Raw genomic sequence first — 25,253 nt, 5'->3', positions numbered from 1 at the left:
AGGTATCAGTGGATGCTGCTTTTGGTAGGAGGGTGCTCCATTCTGTAGTCTTCCAGTAGTAGAGAAGGAATTTAGAACGCTGCATATGGTTCTGTTTGAATGCTCTCTGAAGGCAAATTGCTATAAAAATCTTGCTTCCCCATAATTTAAACATCCCTAGCTTGTATATAGTACACCTTCCGTAAACCTTTTTCTCCTAAATGCAAAGTAATGCACACTGGAAAACATAATCCCAACTATACATATAAAATGTCATTGTGGATAGTTCTCTGAAAACATCCACTCAATGTGCAGCGGCAGTCAAAAAAGCGAACAGAATGTTGGGAATCATTAAGAAAGGGATAGATAATAAGACAGAAAATATATTGCGTCCATATAAATCCACGGTACACCCAGATCTTGAATACTACGTGCAGACTTGGTCACCCCTTCTCAAAAAGGTTGGAAAAGGTTCAGTAAAGCAACAAAAATGATTAGGGGTATGGAACGGCTGCCATATGAGGAAAGATTAATAAGACTGGGACTTTTCAGCTTGGAAAAGAGATGACTAAGGGGGTGGGATCTGATAGAGGTCTATAAAATCATGACTGATGTGGAGAAAGTAATTAAGGAAGTGTTATTTACTCCTCATAACACAAGAACTAGGGATCACCATGTAAAAGTAATAGGCAGCAGGTTTAAAACAAATAAAAGGAAGTATTTTTTCACACAACGCACAGTCAATCTGTGGAACTCCTTGCCAGAGGATGTTGTGGAGGCCAAGACTATAACAGGGTTGAAAAAAGAGCTAGCTAAATTCATGGAGGATAGGTCCATCAATGGCTATTAGCCAGGATGGGCAGGGATGGTGTCCCTAGCCTCTGTTTGCCAGAAGCTGGGAATGGGCTATAGGGGATGGATCACTTAATGATTACCTGTTCTGTTTATTCCCTCTGGGGCATCTGGCATTGGCCACTGTCGGAAGATAGGATACTGGGCTAGCTGGACCTTTGGTCTGAGCTAGTATGGCCGTTCTTATGTTCCTTATTATAGTCCGCCCAAAAACTCATTTCTGTTGTTACTAATGAGAACTTAATTTTTTTTAATAAAAGCTAATTTAAATAATCAAGGCATGTATTTGTCTTAATGAGGAACCATGTTATCTTGTAATAGTGCCCTTTTTCCTTTCCCCTTCCCTCTTTGTCTTATCTATAAACCTCATTACCTGTTTCATGTGTTTAGGTTGTAAATTGTTGGGCACTGTACAAACACAGAGTAGTAAGAACTGTCTACTTCTCTGTGTTTGTACAATGCCTAGCACAACGGGGCTTCATTCTTGGTTGGTCCTTAAGTTCTTCTATAATAAACATGATTAATAATAAAAAAAAGCTCTTCAGAGAAAGGTCTTGTTTATTTCTCTTTCTTATTTCTTTCTCTGAAGTACAAAGTGCAGTTTTGACTGCTCAGTAATAATTAACTGTAGTGATACATGAACAAAGAGAAGATAATTAAAATGAATTGGGAATCCTTAAATGAGAATTTCCTGATTCTCATGGGCTGGATTCTCATATATTACTTTGCAATGGGAATTTCCTTTTGCATTAGATGTCATAAGTGCCTTCCTTTGAATCACCTGACATTTGATCATCAGAGGCAGGATCTAGACAGGGTTCTGTGTCTTCCACATTTATGTTTGCTACAAAATTCATCCTCTGGTGCAGAATTGTGCTTCAGAATTCACGTGTTTAAAACGTTGGCCTGGTCCTGCACCACTAATGTTAATGCGAGTTTTACTATTGATTTCAATAGGAGCAGGAACAGAGTCTATATGGTAGCCCTTGTTGTGGAAAAAAAAACCCTTGAAAATGTGGCTAGTATGTAATTGATGCAGAGTTATCCTCTGAAGTTTGCAGACAGTCTGAAGCAATAACTGTATAAGAGATGTGAAGTACCCCATTCACCTTAATGGAGTGTTACCTCTGAAACCGAAAGAGGAGTTTAAACGTCAGTGTTGTTTCTTATTTTATTACTGATTGTTTATCAGAAATATCCAGCTGATGTGCTTATCTCAGTTCCAGACTGGCTCCCATGTCTCCTTTGATGCTAAAATTTCAGTTGCCCCTTATTTATCTGCCAAAATGTCAAGTTTTGTCCCTAATAACTTCTACAGTATGAGTACAAAAATCTGCAGCATACTGAAATTGGAAAATACGAGTCAGTATAAAATAAATTGAATGTAATATACAAATAACTGAGGCTGCTGTATTGATTATACTATTTTAATATTTAATAAAAAACATACACTTTAAAATATAAATGAAACTGCCACAGAATTTGCAGTCTGCCACACCAGAATCCAGGGATCAGGCCCCAGAACTTATATTATGCTTTCTGTGGAGCATATGGGTCCTTGGATATAGAATTAGATTGCTGCTGTCTTTCCATGCCAGAATTCTTGTTATCCTAAAACAAGGGCTTGCATGTTAAGCTGGGTCAGGTATTTTTTTCCTTTTGTAAAAAGAATATGAAAAATTACATTGTCTGAGAATGTTAACTGTAAAAAATTTAAGCTGTAGTAATCTAGTAGGGAGATCAATACTTCTAACATGTTTCTGTTTATATCAACCAGTGGGAAAGTTTGTATTAGCCAGTTTAGGAAAGTATCAAAAAAAGCCAGATCAAAATTATTGCTGTAAATCAATTTGAAGACAGTCTGAGTAGGTAATTGGGCAGGTGCTTCTGGAAGCAGCTGTGAAGGCATGACCTGTGCAGATCAGACAGCAGCTCAGGAATGTGGATAGATTTAAGGATTTTCTGGACATTAAGGTTTCCCCTTATGTCAGACTTGGTGCTGTCAGGATTTTGTTGGATATGGGTACTGGAAATTTGTTTAACTGAAATGGACTCTGTCAAACCTTACTTAAAGCAAAGTTCATAGTGTGCCACTTCCCCCTCTCCTCCCTCCCCCCTTGGAGCTTAGTTCTGTTTCTTCTCCAGCACAGTCCCACGGTGAATGAATGTGTGAGAAGAAACTTGTCTCAGCAGTGACCCCTTTCATCGACCATGTATGGGTAAAGCTGTTCAACTCCCTGCTCCTCCCTCTGAGAAAGCTGAGCAGAATGTGTTCTGCTGAAGCTGTTGTTCCACTTTCTGCTTTCTATATTTGTACAGCAACAGCACATTAGCTAGCTAGGCGGTGTGGCTGGTCTTGTGCACGCACGGCATTTGCTGATCAGAATTGTGAGCCAGAGCTTGCAGTCTCTGTCCTTGTGTGCATCCGTCCATCTGTCTGTGTTTCTGGGGAGGACTGATTTCCACACGAAAGGTGATCTGTTTGTGGGGCTTTTCTTGTAAGTTACAATCCATGAAAGTTGTGAATCTAGGACTGGGAGTGGAGATGGGTATACAGTTCCCTTGCTGGGAAAGAGCGCAGTGGGCGGGTAATCACACTAGAACAGCAATGCTGCAAGCTCCAAAAAGAGGGCTGCCCCTCTCTGGGGGGCTTTGATGGCCCTGCCTGCCTTGGGAACTGGTATTATACTCTGCCCCAGAAGAGCTGCTCTCACTCTGACTGCCCTGAGGATTAGTGAAAGGTAGATACTCTACCTGACAAGCTGCATGATTTCTTTGCCACTTGTGGTTAACCAGGATTAATAAGGGGATAGACCCTGCCCCCCCTTTTTTGGTTTGAGGCGGTGAATGCAGGTTGAAGGTGATGTTGGAGGTTGGGCCTTCATGGAATACCTTATTAGGAAGAGCTAGAAACTTAACTCTTCTCTCTGACTGCGCATTTGTGTGAATCTCACACTAAGACCCTATTTACACTAGGGACATTTTAAAAAATTGTCTTACCTTTAATACAAGTTCAGCTGAACTGGGGTTACAGATGTTTAGCCTCCTGTAAACAGGCTCCCAGCTTCAGACGCTGTTGTAAACACAGTGTTGATAGGACTTACTCTGAGCAGGGTTAATGAAATGGTGCTGAAAACAGTGGTGGCAACTGCACCAACCATTAGCACTGGTGTGATCTTTTGAAAAATTTTCCTCAGGATAGACAAGGCTCAAGGTGTTGATGCTGACCACTTAAAGCTCCTACTCACTTCAGCTGGAGCTATGGATGTTCTGCACCTCTGGAAATCAGGCCCTAAATCTCTGGGATTTTGGTTACTAAAGCTTTCTGCTGATTCATGTGTGGAAAGTAAAAGGAAAGGTGTTCGCTCCAATCTTCCTTGAGTGCTCTAGGGACCTGGTCTGAGTTGACTTCTTTCCTAGTGTTGCAGTATCCCCAGCATGTTTCAAATATTTGAAATGTTTGTAACTAGTAGGGTCGGACCCGTCACCTCCCAGAGGAAACAAGCAGGTTATGAGGCTGAATGGGGGCCTCAAGTCTCCACAGGTGTATCTGTAGACATATTTGGGATCAGAAGAGAAGAAGTTGATAGATCTGTGTGACAGAGGGATTTTTCACTCTAGGACTGTCTACTTAACAAGTGGCTGTTTGTTGTGTGGCTGATTTCTGATTGTTGTTGGTTGTGTAATGTAGACACATGCTGACAGTTGTTCCTCCTTCATCTGGTAGTCCTGTGACATTCACTGCGTATGTGGCTTCTGGAGTTTCAAACCCTCCTCCTTGCAAGCCCATGCGGAATACCAAAGATACTGCCACATCCTCTCAGTGCTCTCTGCCTCTCCTCATTCCTTCCTGTCCATTCTGTGTCCCCCTACAGGCATACCCTCATCTATGTGCACCAGCAAGAGCAGAGTAGCAGAGATTAAATTGGAACAAATCTTACTTTAAAATGCTAATTTAAAAGTAAAATTGGGACGTTGCTCAATGCAGCTTGCTTGTCCCAGGTACTTCATGGTTACCCCACTCCTCCCTGGCCTTTGGAATGCTTTCTGGTACCCTCCCTGCCTTTTGTAGTACCCCTATTGAGAAAGTAGGAATAGGCAATATGAGATGATTCTTGGAAGGCATATATACGAGAGTATGGCAAAGAGCGCTGACAGAATTCTCATTGACCAGTCCAGTCTGTGACAGGAGTGAGAATATATGGGTAGCGTGTTGGGGAGATTATATATGTTCATCTGGTGCACTGAAGCCAATGAGCACGATACATCCTGGCCATAGAATGGCAGGAGGAGATTAGATGGAACCTGACATCTTTTACACAGTTTTGACAGAACATCAGAGGATGGTGGTTTGCAGAGCTACACTCCAACTTCCATTTCTTGGAAAGCTGATGTATTTTTCAGTGCAGTAAAATCTGCCTTCCTGCTGTATCCTAATGGCTGAAAGGGAGCCACTTGGGGCTATGCCTATTCCTGTTGGCTCAAGGGAGCCATGCCACATAACATAATGCTTTAGGAATTGGTAGTCAGAAAATCCTACTTGAAAATATACTGTAAGATTGAGTAGTCCTAAGGGAGAAGGCCCACAGATCCATGTTATACCCATAAAAAAGGTTGTTTCGTGTCCTTTTTATAGGGACTTGCACACCAAAGCAGGATTGGAAGTCAGGGGGAATCTAACCTACTCTAGCATTCTTTAAAATAATTCTTTTAAAAGTTCTAGGAGACAGCTTATTTCTGATTTTATTCTGGCTACTGTTATCCTCCTAAAATTAAGGAACTCCTATTTTTCCCTGCATACTAATAAAAAGAGTAATAGTAAACAACAATGTATCGGATTGATGGGAAGTGTGTTGGGGTATTCCAGAGATGGGAGTTAGGTCCAGTTTTATTAAATAGCTTCATTAATGATTTAGAAGGGGAGGTAGACAACATGTTAATATAATTCACAATTGTTGCTGAACTACAGTTACAGATGACGCATACCAGAAAGACAAAGGTAGGTTAAATATGAGCAGGAAAATAATTAGATTCAAGATGGAGGATGCAAGATTAATCCAACATACAGAAATGAAGGCTGCAAGGATTCAGATGAGAAAATATTAAATGAACTAAATAGGTACAGGTTGGCCAAGGGTGGGGTCCTGATTGCTTGTAAATTTTAAAGAGAGAGCCCAGGGACAATGAGGAATTGTCCAAGAGGTATAACTAGGAATAGTGGAATGAAACTGAGCAAAGGGTAACAAAAAGATGAACATCAGGGATAGCACTCTGACAGTGAGGTTTATTATAGTGTGGAATAGTCCCTCTAGGGAAATAGTGGAAGCCTAACCACTTGGGATGTTTTAAAACTAAACAGAGTAAATTCAGGGAGAATGGACTGTAGATAATATAGCTCTGAACGCTGATATTCTTAGCTTATTTCTGTCATTACTTTCCCACCCTCTTCAGTCTCATCTTTTATTGAGCACTGACCTCCCTCATTCTTTGGGGTAAAGCCCCCCAAAGTTGAATGAGAGGCATTGCGGATTAATGTATGATACCTACAGTCTTACTTTGAATTTAACCTCCATGTAGGGGAATATGCAATGGCCTGGTCTACACTACGACTTTAATTCGGATTTAGCTGCGTTAATCCGAATTAATCCTTAACCCGTCCACACAACGGAGCCAGTTACTTCGAATTAAAGGGCACTTAAAATCGATTTCTGTACTCCACCCCGACGAGCGGAGTAGCACCAAAATCGATTTTGTTAATTCGAATTAGGGGTAGTGTGGCCGCACACCACCGAATTAATGTGGTTAAAATTAATGGGGTAGTGTGGCCGAACACCACCGAATTAATGTGGTTAAAAACCGAATTAATGTGCTTAGTGTGGCCGCGCACAATCGAATTTATACAATCTGTTTCCCAAATTCGAATTATCTAAATTCGAATTAATCTCGTAGTGTAGACGTACCCAATGACAAACTGTCTTTTCAAAATGTATAATAAATTCAGTACCTGACCTGATGTGTGATGTGACGATGCTAACAGTTCTTGGGAAAGGAGGTGAACTTTGCTGCTGACATGGGAGCAGAGAGAGGGAGTTACGGCATGTGAATCACTACACCTGGATTCTTGACCTCTTTTCTATTCAGGAGACAGGATGTATGGGGTCTCCTAGAATCCTACAAGAGGTGTAAGAGGATTTTGTAGCTGGTTTTTTTTTTTTTTTTTGGTTCCTCATTAAGATGTTCAGCCAATAGTTATATTTATAGCACTTGTTTTGACATGAAGTTTGTCCAGTCTCCTTCTCTTATTAATGGTGGAATACAGCTAATGTCACACTATGCCCTGCAGAAAGAGTGAATCGAAAGAATAGAAGGAGAAAATAAGTGAGGAGTAATTGAAAACTTGTGCATGAAACTGCAAATGAGTGCTGAATATCTCTAGTGCTTGGAAAAGTGCATGGGTAGTCTCTGAACCATGACAGCAGTTGAATGCAAAGACTCTAGGTAACTACAGTAAACAGTCATCCCCCTCCATGAATGTCTTGACTCAGGTGATGGACTCAGACCCAGCACAACAGGGAAATCTGGCAGGACCTTAGAGAATCATGAAGAGAATGTAAAAGTGTCCTGACACAGCTGTCAGTGAACATTAATCACCGCAAGAAAGCTTGACTAGAGGGGATGTTTGCCAGGCCCGGGGCGGGCCATGGGTGTTGTTTGTGGATAAAAGGCAGCTTAAATCAACAAAGACGGAAATGTTTTTTTCCTCCATACTCAGTAGATGACTTTCAAGTGACTTTCTTGCCAAATCACATTTCTTCAAACAAGACAAAGTCTATTTTGGGGGTGACGCTAAAACCAAGGTGATTCTGGGTGAAATGTAGCATTTGTATGTGTTACATCCTGCCACACCCTTAATCTTTTTTTCCTCTGTTTAGATTGTAAATTCTTGGGCCATAGGTCTTCTATGTTTTGTACAGTGCTTAGCACATTTTAGACATTCTATAAATAAATAATTGTTGAGTGAGAGGAAAAAATATAGAAAAACAGGAGTGCTAAGAAGCCCATGGGGAAAAATTACAGTTTAATAACATGAAAAAATCTTCCTTTGATGAGATTTTAGTTTTAATTTACGATGTCACCTGAAAGTAAGAACAGGCGTTCTCATGGCATTGTTGTAGCCGGCATCACAAGATATTTACGTGCCAGATGCACTAAAGATTCATATGTCCTGTCAGGCTTCAACCACCATTCCAGAGGATGTGTCCATGCTGATGATGGGTTCTGCTCGATAACAATCCAAAGAGGTGCAGACCGATGCACATTCATTTTCATTATCTTAGTCAGATGCCACCAGCAGAAGGTTGGTTTTCTTTTTTGGTGGTTTGGGTTCTGTAGTTTCTGCATCAGAGTGTTGCTCTTTTAACTCTTCTGAAAGCATGTTGCACACCTCCTCCCTCTCAGATTTTGGAAGGCACTTCAGATTCTTAAACCTTGGGTTGAGTACTGTAGCTATCTTTAGAAATCTCACATTGGTACCTTCTTTGCATTTTGCCAAATCTGCAGTGAGTGTTCTTAAAATGAACAACATGTGCTGGGTCATCATCCGAGACTGCTATAACATGAAATATATGGCAGAATGCGAGAGCAGGAGACATACGGTTCTCCCCTAAGGAGTTCAGTCATAAATTTAATTAACTAATTTTTTTTAACGAGCATCATCAGCATGGAAGCACATCTCTGGAATGGTGGCTGAAGCATGAAGGGGCATATGAATGTTTAGCATATCTGGCATGTAAATACCTTGCAATGCCAGCCAAGTCCAGTTTTCACTTTCAGGTGACATTGTAAATAATAAGCGGGCAGCATTATCTCCCGTAAATGTAAACAAACTTGTTTGTCTGAGTGCTTGGCTGAACAAGAAGTAGGACTGAGTGGACTTGTAGGCTCTAAAGTTTTACATTGTTTTGTTTTTGAGTGCAGTTATGTAACAAAACAAAAAAATCGACCTTTGTAAGTTGCACTTTCATGATAATGAGCTTGCACTATGGTATTTGTATGAAGTGAATTGAAAAATACTATTTCTTTTGTTTATCATTTTTACAGTGCAAATATTTGTCATAAAGTGAGCACTGTACACTTTGTATTCTGTGTTGTAATTAAAATCAATATATTTGAAAATGTAGAAAACATCCAAAATATTTAATAAATTGCAATTGGTATTCTGTTGTATAACAGTGCGATTTAAAAGTGTGATTAATCGCAATGAATTTTTTTGAGTTAATCATGTGAGTTAACTGTGATTAATCGACAGCCCTAATTTATACTGGTTTAACTAAGAATATTTGGGCCCCTAACAGATATCTATCTAAATTAGAGTTTGTGGTCCTGTTTTAACTCAAGTTAATTGATTGCCAATTAGTTAGTTAGCCAATATGATTATAAATGCTAATCTAGACTATTAATAAACATTTGATACTGGAACAAACAGAAATCAATTAAGTTAAGTCTCAATATAGACCCCTAGTGAGGAAGGGTAGCTGCAGTAAATGGGCATGGGTACACTCACTGGGCAGGGAATATCTTCTGTAGGCACGCCAGTGTGTTAACATGACTCAAGCCATGTCTACTCTCTGGGGACTATAGCAGTGTAGCTGTGATGCTGTAGCTATGGCAGCATTACTCTGTAGTGTAGACAGCCTACACCGAGGAAAGGAGTTTTTCCATTGGTGTAGGAACACCACCTCCCTGAGTGACAACAGCTTTGTTGATGGAACATTCTTCTGTCGACATATCTGCATCTACACTTGTGCCTAGATCAGCATAGCTATGTCGCCCAGGGGTATGGCCTTTGAGTAAGGTAGCTGTATCAAACTAAATTTTAACTGTAGACCAGGCCTGAGAATTTGGAAAATGTGACTAGTGTGCCACTTGGAGGTATTGATAAAGCAGCTGTTCTTAAATCCATGTTCTGGGGGCCAAGGCCCTGAGCCACTCCTTTCAGTAGTAGCAGCAATCCTATCTAAGGGTACGTCTACACTTACCTCCGGGTCCGACGGCAGGCAATCGATGTTCTGGGATCGATTTATTGCGTCTTGTCTAGACGCGATAAATCGATCCCGGATCGATCCCGGAAGTGCTCGCCGTCGACGCCGGTACTCCAGCTCAGCGAGAGGAGTACGCGGCATCGACGGGGGAGCCTTCCTGCCGCGTCTGGACCCGCGGTAAGTTCGAACTAAGGTACTTCGAATTCAGCTACGTTATTAACGTAGCTGAATTTGCGTACCTTAGTCCGAAGTGGGGGGGTAGTGTGGACCAGGCCTAACTGATGTCCCATTAGAGGCAACAGTTTGTTCATCAGCAGTCATATCTTTTCTCACTCCTGCATCCTTGCATGAAATATGCAGTGGTATAGTCTTCATTCCTCTTCATGGGAAAGGTGGACAGTAATAGAATTCCCCCACATACTCAATAGGGGAGGCTGGAAACAGAATCTACACCCAAATGCACACCCTTGCAGGGGGAAGGCAGCAGCAGAATTTTTCTCTTTGCAAAAAGAGATGTGGTGAAATATATCCCTGTGGTGATGCTATTTATTTGACAGTGAAGCTTAAGAAAAAAACATGAGTCACAGGGATCTAGATAACACAAAGAATCATGGAATCTGAGCACTGTGACAAATGTAGACTTTATCTAAACTGGGAATTTCAGACACCAGCCACCTGTTTAACTGCACTGGTCCAAACCCCTTGCATAGATACAGTAAACCACTGTAAGGGTCTTGTCTACACATAGAGCTATTCAAGGATAGCTATTCCAGAAAAATATTTGGAAAAAGAGTGCCTTTTTCTGAATTAGCTTAATCCACATTGGAATTCTGGAATAAGTGTCCACACATGGAAGTTATTCCAGAATAGCTATTCTGCCTTAAATTCACACACTGCCTTATTCTGGAATAATTTCCATGTGTAGACAAGCCCTTAGTCACAATTTGTACCTGTGTAGTTCACCACTGCTTGAAACCACAGTAAACTGCACAGATGCAAGTTGCAGCTTATGTTTTCCTGTCTCTAGTAGGTGTTTTTACCCATGCAGCTATAACAGTGGTTGGCCACCAAAGACTGATAATGGGATAAATCCTCAGTGAACACAAAACCTTTCCCTGCCAGAATTTGGTACCCCATGCACACTTGAATAGAGGAGTGGCACCTGCCAGGAGAAGTGCATTACCAGAACACAGGAAGCTGAGTTCTAGTTTCCTTTGAGAAGGGAGAGAGTTGTAAGGCCTATCTGATGCATAAACTTACATAAAATAGACTGCATAGTTAGGTTCTAAATGTGGTTAAAACAAGCCATAGTGAGAAATTTTTCATCAAATGACAAATGCTTCCCGGATGAATATTCCGCAGGCCTTTCAGAGGTGGTTGTATCAGATTTGTTACTTACTCTTGGAACCTTCACTGTTCTACATACCTGAATAGTACAGAGAGAGAGTTTTCCTCAGTGGTGCCCACATGCGTCATGGATTCCCCTGGCTAGTGGCAGTGTTTGTAACGTACACAAAATGTTAAGACTGATACTCAAGAGGTCACATGCTTATATCTGGCATGAGAAGAGACATATCTGAAACCTTTGAGAAGTTATATCATCATGTCCTGCAACATTTGTAAGCACAAGTTGCTTATTTCAGGCCTTACTAAAACTGAGTAGCACAAACTTATACCTTTGGGCTCATTACACTTCTGCGGGGCATATAAATGTCTGTCAGCTCTGGGTTAAAAAACAAAACAAAAAAGGTTGCCAGTAGGGAGCTGAGACTTTTGGGGAATAAAATATATATATTTTTAAGTTTACTTCAATAAAAGAAAAGAGGGGTCAGGGTCAGACAAATATTTTGTCTGAGCCACAAGTAGAAACTCCATAATCCAGGATGTAATTGGTAGTTTTTAATTAATATTTATAACATTTTCTGATAAGTTCTGTGTAATGCTTCTGTTCTAAGCCCAATAGTGAGCTATCTGTAATGTTCTCGAAAAGATAAAAATTTGATGCACAATTTTGGAGTTATTTGTGGAACCCTTCAAATTTTCCTGATCTTCAGACTTTTTGTTTTTTCAAACTCCTGAGTTCCAGTGAGATTATTCTTGTTTGTTATATTGATTTATATCATTAGACCTTGCTTCGGGGGCTGTATTCAGCTTGAAGCACAATATTTTATAAAAAGATTTGAACAAATTGGGAAGAATTTAGAAGAGCAACACATTTTTAAAGAAAAAACCTATAAGGAAAGGTTACAAGAACTAGGAATGTTCATTCTGGAGAAGAGAATGACTGTAGATGTGATAAATGTCTCTGAATATGAAAAAGCATGTTACAAAGAGGATCAGGATCAATTATCCTCACTAATTAAAGAGAAAAGAACAAGAGGTTATGAGGCTTGACCTGTAGTAGGGAAAATATAACCGCTCTTAAGACAGCCTTGCAAAATTCTGCTTACTCCCAGATGGGAAGGGTTTGGGTATTTTTTGTTCAGGTGAGTCAAATACTATATATTTCACTGCTACAATGGTAAAGGATACCTGGGTAGGTAAACTTTCTGGACAGTTTTACTAGGCAGTCATAAGAACAGTTTAGTAAGGCTATGTCTAAACTGGGAAAAGGGGTGTTTTTTTAAAATGTGTTAACTAACACCTAGTTGTAGACAGGACAATTTGTATTTTAATTAATTTTAGTTGGTGGTATGGGTCAATCCTTGAGCCTCTCAAGTGATAAATGCCCTACATTCACAGTACTTCTCTCCCTCCTCAATAAATTTAAACCTGAACAAAAGATCCTTGTGTTGTGCTTCCATTAAAACACAAGGAAGGCCTATCACAAATGCCTCTAAATCCTGTTAGTAAGGAGGCAGTTGTCCCTACAGCTCCCTGATAGCTAGAGGGGCAGACACTGCAACAAGAGAAATCCTGTGCCCTTAAGAAGAGAATCATGATCTTGTCTCATTAAACACAAGTAAATTACTATTGCTGAGATCTCTCTGTGTTCTTTGTCTGCTTATTTACTGAAAGTGTAAAAGAATCATTTTCCTTGCTATGCTGTTGATTCTGTGTGTTCCAATCCAGAGTTTTTCCATCGCACTACTTGGTATTAGCGTTCCCATCTGCAGGTTCATGGGCATACTATACTGCCCCCACTGCCAACGCAGTATAATAAGGGACTACAGGATTGTCTGTAGTGCTGATAGCAGCTCTACTCATTCTGTTTTGGGAACCCAGAAGACAAACCACCTCAATATCACTAGGAAGCTGCCATGACAGTGAAGAAATTCCTATTCCACAGGCCTGTGTTTTTAGTTCTCTTTCACACACCCTTCTATTTGTTCTCCGCAGTTCTGAAAAGGTGCAAACATTTTCTGTAAAAGATATCTAAAAAGGGATGGTGAATACCTCATGCTGACTTCTATTATTAGAAATTCACTTTACACTATGCCTGTGTAGGGTGACTGCAGCTTACTTGATGATTCATGGTATCTTTGCTTGTAGCTCCAGAGCACCGAGTGTCTATTTTTATTCTTGTCTTTTAGAGTGAAGACTGCACCTTCTAGAGGGAGGAGCATAGCTACAGGTATGAACCAAATACAGGTCCCCTCTCAGTTGCTTATTGGACCTTTCTCTTAGATGCCTTTTTAGAGCAAGGTTTCTGTTGGCTTCAGTAAAGTGAGTGTTCATTTTCCCTTACAAAGAGCAGTGCCCCCTGAACCTTAGGCTTTTGGCAATTTGCTGTGTGCGTTGCTGTGGTGGGAGCGGGCAGAACCAACTTGTTTAGGACTGTGAGTACCAAGTGAGCAGCAACTTTCTGCGCAGCTTGGGGTTTAATGACCTTAGAGAAATAACTGGTAAGAAGGAAAATGTTGCTGCTTTATAATATGCAGATCTGTTGAGATTTGTTCTATTCCTTGTCAAATTTGTGAAGCCCTGAAACTGATCCTCTAGTAAAACAAACTTCCCTATTTGACAAATTGGGTGAGAATGGATGGTCATGGGGATGTGATACAGTCTGAAGATTGAATGGAGCCAAACCTGAATAGTTTTACAGAGAGTAAATCCTTCCACTGTGGCTCCAGCTACGTAAATGTCTAAGGCTGGTTTACACTAGGAACTTACATCAATATAGCTACATTTCTAAGGGGTGTGAAAAATGCACACCCCTGCAAGACGTAGCTATACCAACCTAATCCCCAGTGTAGACAGCTATAAGTAGACAGAAGAGTTCTTCCATTGACCTAGATACCACCTCTCAAGGAGGCTGATTACCTACAGTGACAGGAGAACCCCTCCTGCCAGAGTAGGTAGTGTCAGCACTGAAGTGCTACAACAGCTCAGCTGTGCCACTGTAGTGTTTTAAGTGTAGACATACCCTAAGGCCAAATGAGAGATGCAGCCCATCTCTGGGGCCATTTTACCTCTGACTTATGATATATTAAGTAATATTAATGTCCTGGAAGTGTTGTATTCATTGCCACTCTGGTGAATCACCTCTGGTACAGTGAAAATGGTTCAGATGTGCTCTCTTTTCTAAATGAACAAGATTTCTGTCTAACTCTTTGATAGGAATGTAGAATAGCACCCCATATCATCCTCACCCCACACACAGTAATAGAAATGCTGTCAGCAGCTTTGCCAGGGCCTTGAATTCCAGCACTGCAGGAGGTATATGTTTAGCAACTATGGCTCTTTTCCCATCCCTCACCCCTGCATTCCATGCTCCTAGGAGAAAAAGTGCACCATCTCAGTGCAGGATTGGAAATACAGGAGAACTTCAGAGTTACGAACTGACCGGTCACACACCTCATTTGTAACCGGAAGTACGCAAGCAGGCAACAGCAGAGACACTCTCCCCTCCCCTCTTCCCCCCCCCCCCCCCCAATTTTTTTTTTTTATAAAAAGCAAATATAGAACTGGGTTAAATATAAACTACTAAAAAAGGGAAAGTTTAAAAAAATTAGACACGGTAAGGAAACTTTCTGAGCTTGTTTCATTAAATTAAGATGGTTAAAAGCAGCATTTTTCTTCGCATAGTAAAGTTTTAAAGCTGTATTAAGTTAATGTTCAGTTGTAAGCTTTTGAAAGAATAACCATGTTTTTTCAGTTACGAACATTTCACAATTACAAACAACCTCCATTCCCAAGGTGTTCGTAACTGAGGTTCTACTGTACTTGTATCCATCTGGTGGAGGGGATGATGCGGTCTCTTAATATGCCTGCTTGAGCTGTGAGTGCTGAGGACACAGTAGACCAATGGTTCTCAAATTTGTTTGATCGTGCCCCCGTTCCTTATGTCTGTAGTAGTTTCTGCCTCCTTCCTTGCCCTTCTCCCACTCCCTCATCACACAAGTACACCTCTACCCCGATATAACACGAATTCGGATATAACGCGGTAAAGCAGCGCTCCGGTGGATCAAAGCAAGTTCGATATAACGCGGTTTCACCTATAATGCGGTAAGATTTTTTGGCTCCCGAGGACGACGTTATATCGGGGTAGAGGTGTACATCTACGGATATATGTGGCGGCGGTGCTTCACTTGAATCAGTTTTGGCTTCTGTGTTTTTTCACTTGAGTTGTTTTTTTTCTGTTCCACAAATGAACCAACCATCCATTGTAATAAGAGCAAAAGCAAAACTGTGTGTGTGGTCCATGTTTACAATTAAATGTGCAAATAGATTAATGTACAGATGGCAATGACTTTGTATAATGCTATGCAAGCTTAAAAGAAATCTGTTGAAATGCACAGTGCCATCAAGAGCCAAATGCACAGTGCCATCTGAGGACCTGAGGTTCTCTGGAGAAATCAGCTTTGCTAGTTATTCATTGCTGTGGGTAAAATGTGCACGGTAAGTTTTATTTCCTAAAGCTTCTTATGCTCCACCCAGAATACGTTCTGTGCCCCTCCCCTGAGGGGTCTGACCCCCAGTTTGAGAACCTCTGCACTAGATATTCCTCCTCATGGTGTCTGGGAAATAAGGTAGTGTTGGATCTATGCCATTTCCAAAACTGGAGGTACATTAAATAGGTTCATTGCACAAACCTGACTTCCTGTCATTTACCAAAGTAGATGAATTTTTTTTTAAAGTGTTGAGGTCCACAGAGCCAATACAATAAGTACTTCATCCTGCTTGCAGGCACAACCAGACCTGAAGTCACTGGTGACAAGGTAATGCCATTGCCCCCTGAGGTTCCTTCTAGTTTTTTCTGCCTTCCCAGTGGCTAGCAGCACTGCAAGGCTTTTCTGAGGGAAATTCCAGACTTGATTTCAGATTTCTGACTAACAGTTTGGCTTAATATTCCCAGCTGTGTCCTAGGGCTGCATTTGCCTTTTGGGGAGATTTCCCCCTCAGCTGTGCTTCCCCTGGTGCAGTGTTTGCAGCAGCTGGTGCCTCTGCAGGCTTCAGGGAGAGAATTAGGCCAAGAAGAGCCAGAGTCGAAAGACAGGCTCTTTGTCACCTGCTTCATCCCCTTATTGAGTGTTGGGTGGGAGAGCTCTGTGGGCAGAGTGCAACTCCTCCCATCAGCCCGGTCTGGGTGAAGTTGCCTTGGTACCCTTTCCCCAGGCAAGATTTGGAAAACTGTCTCTGGGGCAAGCATCTCGCCCCCCCCCCCCCCCCCCCCACACACACTATAAGGGGGGTGACGCTAGAAGGGCAGTGCGCCAGATGGAGAATCCCACCTATGTTCCTATAGCCCACACCAGCAGCCACACTTCTGACTGTGGCGCTCAGCCATCTCCTCCTCCTTTGCCTTCCCTCAGGCTCTGGACACAGCATGGATGACAAAGCAAACATCAGAGATTACAGTAGCTGTTAGAAAGGTAGTGGGGAAAGAAGCTAGGTCTAACAGCCCTCCCAAGGGATGCTTACTGATATCCCAGGCTGGAGAGGCAGATCAGTGAAGAAAAGAACAGGCCATGAACATGTACTGATTGCTTTCCGTGTGCATGTGCGCACACACACACATAATAATAGTGATTTCTTTCTTTTTATATAATACATATAAAAAACTAAACAACAATGAAGTATAAACTCTTTCAGCAGAGTACTGTGAAATTAGGCTTAGGATTTCTGTAGCTGTCCTAATCAAGCTGGAGCTGTATATCCCTCCTCAGGCTCCCTGGAAAGATGTAGTAAATGAATGTGGGTTTCCTGCCACACCAGAAAGACTGGGAAAGTATCAGGCTGTCATCATCAGCTCCTGCTGTGGGTAGCCATGCCCCAATTATTGGACTGTCATTCCCAGCTGCTGATATGGGGCACCACACCCAAATGTTCGGTGTTATTGTTCCCAGCTTCTGTTGTCTCATCATCACTACGCTTCTCCCCTTCCCTCTCCCCCACCCCACCCGGCTGCTAGCAATGGAGTGATGAGAGGGAGAAAAGCCCAGATATGGAAGAACAAGCAGGCAGTAAAGAGCCTCTTGCCCCACCATCTGTTTTTTTTCTAGCCCCACTGGTCTCTATCCTGTAAGGCCAGAAGGTTTCTTGGTGTGCACCAGTCCAAATTCAATCTGGTGTCCCTACTGAAAGTAAATGTGGCTATATTCTGTAGTGGTCATGGACTCAGTGTTTCCAGCTGAGGGAGATTTTTACATAGAGTGGCCTTCTCACTAAACAGGTCCTACACAGCCAGCATAGTCCAGGCAGGCATCACCTCAGCCCCCTCCTTTGGGCATAGAAACTTATTGGTGGCATCAGTCTAGCCTACAAGAAAATCACAAATTGTTATCTATCACCCTCAATGCCTCTGAATGCTTTCATAAGCAATGCTAACATGGGTGAACAGTATTGCAAACATGGTCCCTCTTAACTTACAAATCCATGGCCTTAAGAGCATCTTCTTGATAAAGATAGTGTAATACAAATCTGTTTCATGCAGTTATATGGGGCTTTGGTCCTCAGGAACAGATGCTCAGGCAAATCAGTTCCCAGCTATCTTAGTGATACAGTGTGAAACTATGGGAAGCTGAGGCTATTCAGAGTTGTCAGAAAAGTGGACTTACAGTCCTTGTTTCTGCCAGACACTATAGAAAGGAATAAGTTGAAACAGTCCCTGAAGTACATTAGGAAAAATTATCACTTTACATTTTGGTAGTTGCCTCAGAACTATCCACATGACTCCTTGTCAGCCCCATCTGGGTTAGGTGCAAGGCTCTTTCCATTTGGGAGCAAATGTAGCTTTCGTCAGAATGAAGTTATTAGATATTGCCCAGACGGGGTACTCAGTAGAGCTGGGCAAGAATCACAGGAACAGCTTTATTCCATTTCCAGTCTCAAGTAACCCCTGGAAAGGTCATGACATGAATTAAACTATCATCTGCTTCACTTTAGAGCATTACAACCGGCTCACCATCTTATTTCTAGACTCAGAGATTCAGGAACAAACAGAACAGTGTTCCATCTGAATAAGTTTCCAAAGGAGGTTTATCTTTTCATTCCCATTTTACCATCCCACAGAAAGTTTTTCCTTATTGCATATGGAAGATAGCTTCCCCCCCCCCCTAACTTGCTCTTATGAGTACTCCCAGGGTCTCTTCTCAAGATCAGATTTTTTGAAGGGATCCACCCATTAGTGAATGAGGTAGAGTGATCCTTATGTCAGATGCCAGGTGGGGATAATGGAGAGGACTCATTCAGGTCCCAGTTCAATCTCGAGACTAGAGACGAGAAAAAAGAAAGCACAGAAACCACCAGCTGGAACACAGTGAATCAGTGAGGATCTCTGAACACTCTTCTTTCTGGAGATAACCGATCCCTCTGGTAATTAGAGAGACAGAGTGGGTGAGGTAATATCTGTTGTTGGACCAACTGCTGTTGAGACAAGCTTTCGAGCTACATAGAGCTCTTCCTCAGGGCAAGGAAAGGTACTCTAAGGGCTTGTCTACACTTACAGTGGTACAACTGCACCACTTAGTGAAGACGCTACCCATGCCAACAGGAGAGCATCTCCTGTTGGAGTAGGTACTCCACCTCCCCAAGACTTGGTAGCTATGTTGCCAGGAGAAGCCCTCCTGTTGACATAGCACAGTCTACTCTGGGAATAGGACTGTGCAACGTTTTAATACTGATGTAAGTTTGTAGTATAGACCAGGGCTGAGTGTCACAACTAACTACAAGGTGATACAGATGCTTTAGCATAAATAGTTAACTCATATTCTAAGAGACTATTCAAGGTGAAGTGGCCATTAACACCTCTCCAATCAGAAGACCAAAAAGGGGGGTTAGTGGGTTGCAGATTGTTGTAATAAACCATAAATTCAGTGTCTTTATTAAGACCATGATTTTTAGTGGCTAGTAAAGTTATGAATTAAAGCTCGCAGACTGGTCTTTTGAAGTTATTGTGCAGGTTTCCTTTGAGAACGAGGACTGAGAGAGCAGATATGGACGGATCATTTTGTGAAAATTCCTCTGGTAATGGCAATTAGTGTGTCTGATGGGGTTTTCATAAATAATATAGGAAGAACATGAGTGGAGCAGTTTCCTATCTTTATGTGCACTGTCCATCAAGGAACAGATGAACACCAAGATTAACAATGTAGAAGTTGGATTAAGCAGGATGGACTCTACCCAGAAATGTCCTCAACTCAGTCAGTGTGGTGGGCTGATGATTGACCTATTTCCATTTGGAACAGCAAAAAAGGTGCTTTGTGGATTTAGCCTGCGAGTTCTGGGTGGTGTTGGTCCGTGATATATGGGAAGTCAGACTAGATGATCTGGTGGTCCCTTCTGGCATTAAACTCAGACTCTGACTACTTGTGTCAGAATCTGAGATGTGTGGTAGTCAATGACCTCACACAGCATTGGACGATGTCTCTGCTATATGCCTTCCCTACTTCTTTCACTGCTCCCATAGGATAACACAAAGGATAGGAATGAGAGAAGAGCAGTGATTCTTCTTCGAGTAGATACAGCTGTGTATTTCACTTAAGCGTGCATGTGCTGGAGCCCAGAGAGTTTTGCCTAGTAGTACCTGTACAGGGGCAGCACTCATGGCCGTGGATCCTCTTCTGGCTATATGAGCAGCGCCACCCTGACACCCTCCTCAGTTCCTTCTTACCACCCATGGATGGAGTAGGAGCTCTGTGTGGTTTTTACCTCATATTCCTCTATTTACAGTAGAACCTCAAAGATATGATACCAGAAAGAAAGATACCAGTGTTACGGACTTAACAGTCAACCGGACACCATGTGGACCCGGAAGACAGAGACAAAACAAAACAACTCTTCTCCTCCTCCCTCCCCCAAAATACCCCCAGCAAATACAGTACTGCCTTGGGGGCTCGGGACTTTAGCCACAGGGGGGTTGGGGCTACAGCCACAGGGTGGGGGAGGTCAGGGCTCTGAGTGGGGGCTCGAGTCTTCTGACCCTTGGGAGCACTGGGGCTTGGGGCTTTAGACCCGGGGGGAGTGCTGGGGCTCAGGTCTTCAGCCCCGTGGCTCCATTCCTGGCTTCAGTCCCACAGGGGGTGCTGGGGCTTGGGGCTTTAGCTATGTGGGGGCCACCGGTTTCAGCGCCAGTGTTCCCCCCAGTAGCTAAAGCCCTGAGCCCTGCCATATGTGCCCCCCCCTTCCCCTGGTGCAACTGGGAGCGGAGCCATGAGGAGCCCTGGTGCTCCCCCGTGGGGCAGAAGCCGGGAACAGAGCTGAGCCTCGGCACTCCCTGCGAGGCTGAAATCGAGATGTCCGGAGTCCCAGCACTCCCCCCAGGTCTTGAGCCCTGGTGCTCCTGAAGGTCAGGGATTTGAGGATTTTTTATTCCCATCTAGCCCCAGATTCCTTGGTAGTAACTGCGGTGAACAGTAGAGCCAGACAGGCAGGTTTAAATCCACTTCCAAGGAGGGGGTCTCTTAAGCACATGGAGCTGATGGGCAGGAAGATTTATAGCTCCTCTTCCTTGCAGATATGAATTGCTAATCAGCAAGCATTACTGTGCAAGTATGACTACGTCAACTGGACAGCTATGTCCAGATTCACAGACCAGCTGCTTGATGCCTCGACAGAGATTTCAGGCATTTGTTACCAAAGGTTGCTTGGTGGCTAAGATGGCTTTGCAGTCTACATTGGATGTCACGGATACTTCAGCCAGAGTGATGACCTCTGTGGTGACCATGAAGAGGTCTTAGCTGCAGAATTCAGGTATTGCGCCTAGTGTCCAACAGGCCATGAAGGATTTGATCTTCAATGGCCAGGCGCTATTCTTGGATAAAACTGAGACTTGGCACTCCTTCAATGACTCTAGGGCTACCCTTCGGTCCTTGGGGGTGTATACACCGGCGATGCAGTGACGCCACTACAACATCCAACAGCGGCCTCGGTATCCTCTACAGTGCACCTTTGGGCAGACTTTCCTTCCTCCAAGACAGTGGGACTACCCGAGACAGAAAGGAGCATAGATCTCACAGGAGGAAGCAGTCGGATTTGAACAGTCCATACGTCCTCCCTCAGCACACTTCCAATGCCCATTTTGACTCCTTGGTCCAGAGCAGTGTTCCATTCATTACTCCTGTCCCCATATCCCCACTGTTTGGGGACAGGCTGACCTGCTTTCACAATGCTTGGGGCTCAGTCATCACCGACAGCTGGGTCTTAATCACCATCAAATCAGGCTATGCCATCCAGTTCCTCTCTATCCCTCTGCCCCATCCCTCTTCAGGGCTCATCTCATGAGATACTGCTCCTCAAGGTGGTTTGCTCTCTGCTGGTGCTGGGAGCAGTGGAAGAGGTTCCGACAGATCCCCGGGGTCAGGGTTTCTATTCCTGGCATTTTCAGTTGCCCAAACCAAAATGAGGGGTGAGACCCATTCTCGACCTTTGGGTCCTCAACAAATATATCAAGTATATGAGTTTCTACATGGTCATCCTATCAATTATCCTCCCCACATTGTCTCAGAACAACTGGCTTGCTTCTCTGGACCTTCAGGATGCCTACTTTCATGTGGCGATTTTGCTTTAGAACAGAAAATTCCTTCAGTTTGTCATGGTGGAGCACCATTTCCATATACAGTGCTTCCCTTCGGCCTCTCATCTGCCCCTCAGGTTTTTACCAAATACGTGGCCATCATCTCAGCATATCTCAGAAAAAAAGGGATCCATATCTGGATGACTGGTTACTGAGGGTCAGCTCCAGAGAAGAAGTCTTTTCTCACATCAACACTGCTGCGCTTGCTTGACCATCTGGGTCTCATCCTAAACGCTGGGAAGTCAACTTTGGTTCCCACTTAAAAAATACAGTTCATGAGGGGGACCCTAATAGACTCCGAGTTCAAGAGCATTTCTGTCGACCAACTGTTTTCAGGTGATTCGCTACCGCTTCCACAGTCTGCAGTCTCAGCCTTCCATGACAGTTCCAACGTGCTTGAGGCTCTTGGGGCAAATGTCCACTTGCATGCAGGTGGTCCGGTTCGCAAGGTTTGCTCCCTTCAAATGTGGCTTAGGATAGTTTACCGTCTGACTCCTCACTCCTTGGATAGCGGGGTCCATCTTCCTCCACTTGGCCGCCTCCTACACAGTTCTCCAAAGACAAGGTGACTTCTACAACCAAACCCAGAATTTTTGTTTAAAGTTGTCTCTGTTTCATTTGAACCAGGGAGTATACTTACCTGTATTCTTTCCTAAGCTGCATGTATCTGGGAGCTTGAGTTGCTCTTACTGCATCAGAACTTCAGCCCTCATCTTACTCTCTCTTACTCTGTCTCAGGCCTGGTCTACACTAAAAAATAGTGAAGTATAAAAATGACCCAGGCATGTGAAAAATCAACATCCCCGAGTGACGTAGGTAAGCTGTCCTAACCCCCAGTGTAGACAACACCACCTCTCGGGGAGGTGGATTACCTATGCTGATGGGAGAATCCCTCCTGTTGGCACAGGCAGTGTTTACACTGAAGTGCTACAGCGGTGCAGCTGCAGTAGTGTTTCAAGTGTAGACAAGCCCTCAGTGAACACTGTTGGAGATGTTCCTGCTGCATTAGTGACCTCTGGTGAAGTGTCATGGGAAATTGTGCTGCTTAATGGTATAAGTTGAAGCGTTAAGAGTGTTATCACAGGTCTGTCTAAAGTGTTGTAACTGCGTGGTTTGCATTACTCTATTAGGAAGAGGCTTTGTGCGCCTGGGGGTCTGTGAGGCTGGCAAATGAATACTGTTCTAGAGAGAGATACAAAGCAAGGATTTCAGTAGGATAAGAGCAAACAAATTGTAAAAATTGGCTGGAATAATGGGTGATTTTGTAAGTTACCATAAAATTAACGGGTTCTCTGTTACATTTGGGACAATTTGGAGAAACAGTTTAATGAGTAACTCCTTTTTAAAACAGCTTGTTTGGTTTTGATGCCTGCAAGGAAGGAGGAAACTTGGGACTTGTTGCTCTCAATCCTGCCCAGAAGATCTTCTAAACATCAGGGAAGAAAGAAAAACCTCTTTAACATTTTTAAATTCTTATAAAAACATAGCTTAGATTGGGCTATTTAAAGGATGATTATCAGAAAATGGACGTTTGTAATTATCCAATTTAAAAATATGGTGTCCCTTAAATAAATAAATAAATAAATAAAAAATTAAAGGTAAACCTACCTAAAAACCACAAGTCAAAGAGTGAAAATTTAGACCATGGTCTCATTTTAACGTTTAGCTCTGGGTCTAAGGTGTGTTTCTTTTTAATAGAGTTTTGGTTCACAATGTAGGTCTCACATAGCGGGGTGCTGTGTGCTTTGTCAATGTCTGGGGGTTAACTGGAGCGGACACCTGGTTCTCTAGGCAAGGGATTCTCAACCTTTTTTTTCCTCTCCCCCCCCCCCCCCCCCCCCCTAAACATGTTATAAAAGTTCCATGGCTCACTTGTGCCATACCTGTTTTTCTGCATATCCAGTAGATTAAAAGCCAGGGCCAGCATTAGGGGGTAGCAAGCAGGACAATTGTCCAGGGTCCCATGCCACAGGAGGCCGCGCAAAGCTAAGTTGCTCAGGCTTCAACTTCAGCCCCAAGTGGTGGGGCTCGGGCTTTCGCTTTCTGCCCTGGGCCCCAGTGAATCTCACATGGGCCCCTTGCTGGTTTATTTTGGCAGACCCCCTAAAACCTGCTCGGGGCCCCCCAGGGGGCTCCGGACCCCTGATTGAGAACTGCTGGTCTAGGCTTCCTTCAGTCAAGTAAACTTGAATGGAGACCGCTTTATGTGTAAATATAATTACTTTATACAGGGTAGTACTCTGCCGGATTTTTGGCTTGGACTATAGGTTTCTTGGTACTAGGCTAGAGACTAGTTTCTTAGCTGTGTTTTAACAGGAGACAAAAATTATAAAATGTGGTATAGGTTCTGGTCCTGAAATTGTTTATCCAGAAATTATCAAGACTGTTGAATGTTTGCTTTCGTCCTACTTTTGTAGTTGAATTAAGAACTGCAGGTTCCTTTAACAGGGATAAAAGGCAGTACACTGCAGGCCCATTCTGATGCTAGGTTTCTGGGCCTGTAGCTTGTGTTCTGTGCCTAGAAAAGAATGGCGGTGGAGAGGCCTGTGTTATTGCACAGGATTACCTAAGGAATTCAGGTGTCCTTTCCTGTTTGTTTCCTATCAACACAGAGCTTCATTCAGATGAAATACTAGGGAGTAGTGAACCCTGAGAATTAGCAGTGCCTCCATTGGATTCTAAGAAGCATCATTTTTCTGGACTCAGGCAGGATCCAGGGGTACATTATGTGGAGTAATGATAAGTGTGAGGTAGCTTACCGAACATTGCCTCTCTATGATTCTCTTCTCTTGAAGCATTCAGAGTGAGTCTGCAAGCTTCAAAGTTAACACAAATCCCCTCTAGCTGTATCACTATCCAACATTCAGTAGCTAAAATAATAATCTTTGTCTCCTCCTGTGCTTAAACTGCCAACACTTTCACTAGCTCCATCTCTTTCCACAGTAAGTTCAGACTCTGTTCTCACTTTTAAGGCTCTATCCATGCTTCTATCTCCTCTACCATCACTTCCTACCTTGTCCCCTGCTCTCTGTCACGTTTGCTGCCTTTGTTGCCACCGTACCACTTTTTGACTGCTTCCTTCTCCTTTTGTGTGTGCCAGGTGTCCTCCTCATTTTCAAATCCCTTCTAACGCCCAGTTCTTGCCCTAGTTTCAGATTCTATTGCAAAATTTCATAATTTGTATTATTTTCTCTTTTTGGGTAGCATAACTTCCGTTTTACTCTTCAGCAGGTTTAACTAATACAGTGGTAAAAATACTGAAAGTTGCCAGAGCCTTGTCTACACTGGGATTCTGACTAGTGGTAACACCAATGGGAATTTTGTGCTGGAATTCCTGGTTGTGCTGGAATTCCAGAATTCCACTCTGAAAGACTTGGTATATAGTCTTTCAGCTTAGGTAGGACCTGAAATTGTAATATGTATAT

The 25,253-nt window shown here is 42.9% G+C and overlaps 1 protein-coding gene across 2 annotated transcripts in view; it reads left to right on the top strand.

Moving 5' to 3' along the window:
* Positions 1-25,253, top strand: part of CELF1 (CUGBP Elav-like family member 1) — a 94,949-nt gene that overhangs the window by 15,837 nt on the left and 53,859 nt on the right. The window contains exon 1 of one of the 2 annotated variants that reach the window (XM_029911523.1): positions 13,405-13,446. The exons of the other annotated variant lie outside the window; for it this stretch is intronic. The gene's annotated coding sequence lies outside the window, so the exon portion shown is untranslated. Of the gene's footprint in view, positions 1-13,404; positions 13,447-25,253 lie in introns of those variants that run through there. 2 annotated transcript variants of the gene reach the window in all.

This window comes from Terrapene carolina, unplaced genomic scaffold, assembly GCF_002925995.2.
Source record: "Terrapene carolina triunguis isolate 2854851 unplaced genomic scaffold, T_m_triunguis-2.0 Scaffold96, whole genome shotgun sequence".
In the NCBI taxonomy this organism is placed as follows: Eukaryota; Metazoa; Chordata; order Testudines; family Emydidae; genus Terrapene; species Terrapene triunguis.
This window is presented reverse-complemented; position numbering and strand designations above follow the sequence as displayed.